Source organism: Callospermophilus lateralis, chromosome 10 (genome assembly GCF_048772815.1).
Source record: "Callospermophilus lateralis isolate mCalLat2 chromosome 10, mCalLat2.hap1, whole genome shotgun sequence".
Lineage (NCBI taxonomy): Eukaryota > Metazoa > Chordata > Mammalia > Rodentia > Sciuridae > Callospermophilus > Callospermophilus lateralis.
The window spans coordinates 34816674-34821347 of NC_135314.1; the positions used below are offsets into that span (position 1 = coordinate 34816674).

The following is a 4674-nucleotide window of genomic DNA, read 5'->3' on the forward strand; positions in this document are numbered from 1 at the left end:
TGTTAAAGTATACAGAATAATCTTTTAAATATTTTCTTATCTAAAAACACTTTCCTTCTAGAACTTTTATTGATAGAACAACAAAATCAAACAAAAAAAATTCTGCTTATCTGTGTCCTTTTAAAACATTTTCTCCACCGTTATTTTTTAATATTTTTTTAAATTAAGGCTGAAGTGATAGCACCATGATGGTGGAGAAGAGAATATTCTTAATTTCCCCATATAATATATATACAGGACACTATTCACATATCAGAATAGTTCAGAGAAGCCTCAAGAGCCCATTGAAGAATCTTCATCAACAAAGTGGAAAAAAGAAGAGAATATCCACACAGAGGGGATTTTAGGTGACTGACATCTTAAATGAAATAAAATGGCTAGAAACAAAGAAAAAATGTTTTTGTTATCTGTACCACAACTCCACAATGACATTAGCATCTTTTTCTATTGAGGTAAACATTGGAAATTCTTGCTTGTGAATTTGAATAGGGAAAAGTGGTCCCATGCCAATTCCCCATTCAAGAGCTGACACTCTAGAACAATTTTGGGTGATAAAGGTTACCATTTCTCCAATTTTAATTATTTCCCAACCCCAGAGCCTATCAAATTCTCCCACCTCAGACCCAGGTCCTCACCACTTCTCAGACACTGGCCATCGAAAGCTATTTCACATTCATAGCCTTGGAGCTAAACCCTTGGTATGAACAGCCATGATACTGACATTAGTTCAACAACCATAGAGATCTAGAACCTGCCCTGCCCTAGAACTAGTATAATTTGTATCCTTATAGTCTCAAAAAGGTAACTTCACTAAATGTGCAGACATTAATGTAAAAGAAACATAAAAAAAGGAGAAAGAGTACCAGCAAAAGAACATAATAGTCTTTTAGTACAGAACCCCCCAAAATGGAGACAAACTACTAAAGAATTTGAAATAATTGTATTAAGAAATCTCAGTGTGCTTCTGTTCAATAAAATGATTTGAAATGGAAAAAACTAGAAAATTAACAAGAGATTGAATTTATAAAAATAAATTGTGAACCTGAAAAATAAAATGAAGGAAATAAAAATTCAATAGAGTATATAAATAACAGAAATGATCAAATAGAATAAGAAATTTATGAACTCAAAGACAAGTTATCTGAAACTATGCTGTTGAATGAGAATTTTAAAAAATGAGAATAAGAAAGAAAAAGTGCAAAAATTGGGACAATATCAAAAACAGCATATTTTCAAACTATATGAGTTCAAGGGTCAAAGAGCCAAAAAGCCTATTCAAAGAAATAATAGGAAAAACATTTTTGTATATGGAGAAAGAAAAATCCAGGTAAATAAAGATCAAAAGTAATAATCAAATTCAATCCAAACAAGATTATACCAAGACATAGTGTTTTAGACAGATTTTTCACTGCTGTGACCAAAAGACATGAAAAGAACAATTTTAGAAGAGAAAAAGTTTACTTGAGGGCTCACAGACTCACAGCTCTTAGCCCTAGACCATAACTCCATTCCTTGGTGCCTGAGGTGAGGCAGAACATCATGGTAGAAGAATATGGTGAAGGAAGGCAGCTTCAGATAAGGCCAGCATGAAACAGAGAGACTCCACTGGCCAGATACAAAATATATCACCCAGTGCTTGCGGCAACACATATACTAAATTTGGGACGATACAGAGAAGATTAGGATGGCCCCTGTGCAAGGATGATATGCAAATTCATGAAGCATTTCATATTTTTTAATAAATAAAATAATGGTATTGTGTCCATCAACAACTAAAAAAATAAAAAAATTAACATGTCCATCTATAACATATATATATATATATATATATATATACATATATCCCAATGGCATGCCCCCAATGGCTACATCCTCCAGCCATGCCTTACTTGCCCTCAGTGCCCACTCAGTTAATCATATAATCATATAATCATTTCATTCTAAATATTCTTGTATTGTCTTACACATGAGCTTTTGGGAGACATCTAATATTTCAACCATAACACATACTCTGTTGTCAATTATCAAAGACAAAAAGAAGCTTGAAAGTATCAGGAGAAAAGATACAAATCAAATATAAAGGAATTTCATAACTGTAGCAAGATATTTCGCTGCAGAAATCTTAAAGGTTTCATTCTAAGTACAGAAAGAAAACAACTTTCAATCAGAATATTTTACCAAGAAAAGTTGTCCTTTAGAAATAGAGTATAGTCTTCCAAAAATCGAAAGCTAAGGGATTTCACCAGTATTCCTGTCTTCAAATGCTAAGTGGGATTCTTCAGGTTGAAATGAAAGGACAGTAGTTAGTAACATGAAAGCATACAAGAATATAAACTTCCCTGGTAAAAGTAAGTACATGTTTCAAATCAGAATAATACTATAATGGTGGTGTATAAACCACTAATATGTATAATATAAAGATTAGAAGACAAAACTGTTAAAAGTAATTATAGCTAAGACATCTTAAGAGATATATCCTATAAAATAAGTTGTGAAATCAAAAGTATAAAATATAGCAGGGAGTAAAGTAAAAATATTACTTTTAAAACAAATTTAAGTTTCTATCATCTTAACATTGCCTGGTCTAACCATTAGACATCTTGAAAAAATCATGGTAGCCTCAAAAGCAAAGATCTGTTCTATATATACAAAAGCAAAAGGCAAAGAATCAAAGCATACCATGAGAAAAAAAAATCACCTAATCACTAAGAAAGACAAAAGGAGAGGAACAAAATAAACAGGAATTTATGAATCAACCAGTGAACAATTAACAAAATGTCAAGAGGTGGTCCTTACCTATCAATAATTACTTTGAATACAAAATAAATAAATTCACCAATCCAAAGACACAGAATAACTGAATGTTTAAAAAGAAAGACCCAACTATATGCTTGTTTTGGTTTGGATGTGAGGAGTCCCCTAAAAGCTCACATTTGAGACAATGCAAAAAGGTTCAGAGGAAAAGTGATTGATTGGGTTTTAAGTCTTAACTTAATCAGTGAATTAATCCCTGATAGGGATTAATTAATTGAGTGGTAATTGAAGTGATAGGATGTAGCTGGAGCAGGTAGGAATTGGGACGTGGCTTTGGGGTATATATTTGTATTTGGAAAGTGTAGACCTCTCTCTCTGCTTTCTGATTACCATGTGAGATGTTTCTCTCTGCGACATTCTTATTCCATGATGTCCTACCTCACCTTGAGCCCCAGGGAATGGCGTCTGCTGTGTCTGGATTGAGAACTCTGAAACTGTGAGCCCCCAAAATAATCTTTCCTCTCTACATTTGTTTTAGTTGGGTCCTTTAGTCATAGCAGCAAAAAAGCTGACTAAAACAAGGCTACCTACAAGAGATTTTTTTCTCCTTTAAGTATACAGATAAATTGAAGTGAAATGATTGGAGAAAATAGCTTATGCAAATGAAAACCAAAAGAGAACAAGGCTAGCTATACTTACACCAAGGACATTAAGTCAAAAATTATTTAAAAAGACAGAGAATCATTATAAAAACAAAAAATGGATCATTTCAAAAGCTGAAGCCCAAGACTTCAGGATATCAATTGAGACTCAGAGCACTGGTACCTGGATTGCAAATACCTCCATTGCTATATTGATAACAGTCTTGTAATGCCAATGTTTATTATATATATATATATAACAAATTTTGATATATACAAAGTAAGAAATAGAAAGCAATATAATAAGGACTTCAATACCCCATTTTCAACTATGGAGAGATTATACAGAAAATCAATGAGGAAATACTGGAAATAAAATATGCTTTGGATCCAAAGACTCTAGTAGACATACACAGAGCATTCCTTCAAACCAAAGCAAAATATATAGTGTTCATCAGCTTTACTTCACTGTGATGAAAATATCTGAAAAGAAGAATTTAGAGAAGGGAATGTTGATTTGGGCTTATAATTTCAGAAGTTCAGCCTGTGATCATGGACTTGCAACATTATGGATGATCTGGAGGCAATTGTGAAATAAGCCAGGCACAGAAAGAAAAATAGACAAAACACAAAAGATCTTCATTTTAGTAAAACTATTTTGTATTATACTAAATTATGGATACATGTCTTTATGCATTTGTCAAAATCTATAGGATGGTTAGCATCAAGAATAAACTCAACTGTAAACAATAGACTTTTGGTGGTGATCATGTGTCAATTCAGGTTCATTCTTTATTAAAATGTATTGCCAAGAGAGTTGTGTTAATAGTTGGAGATAACTGTGATTTAGCAAGGGATATCTGGGAATTCTCTACATTCTACTCAATATTACTATAAATCAAAACTTGCTTTATAAAAATCTATTTAAAAGGAGAAAAATTTAAAAAAAAACAAGATGAAAGCAAAAACTAATGGAAAGCTATATTTAGAATGTTTATGTTTCTTTCAAAAGTCATATGTCTAAACTTTTTGCCATTGTGATAGTTTTAACAGGTGAGGCCTTTACGAGGTCCTTAAGCTGTGGGAGTAAAGATGTGGTGAATAAAATTTATGACTTTACAAACAACTGAAAGGAACAAGATGGGCCTTTCTTGCTCTTCTACTCTTCTGCCATGTTAGGGTATGATAAAGGACCCTCATCAGACAATGGGTGTCAGCTTCTTGATCTCATGCTTCTCAGCCTTCAGAATTGTAAAAATAAATTTCTATTATTTATAAA

The 4674-nt window shown here is 32.5% G+C and overlaps 1 non-coding gene across 1 annotated transcript; it reads left to right on the plus strand.

The window, feature by feature from the left end:
• Nucleotides 1-1632: 1632 nt before the first annotated feature.
• LOC143409093 (U6 spliceosomal RNA) lies at nt 1633-1736 on the plus strand. Its single transcript, XR_013092601.2, has one exon. It is a non-coding gene; the product is annotated as a U6 spliceosomal RNA (small nuclear RNA).
• Nucleotides 1737-4674: the final 2938 nt, after the last annotated feature.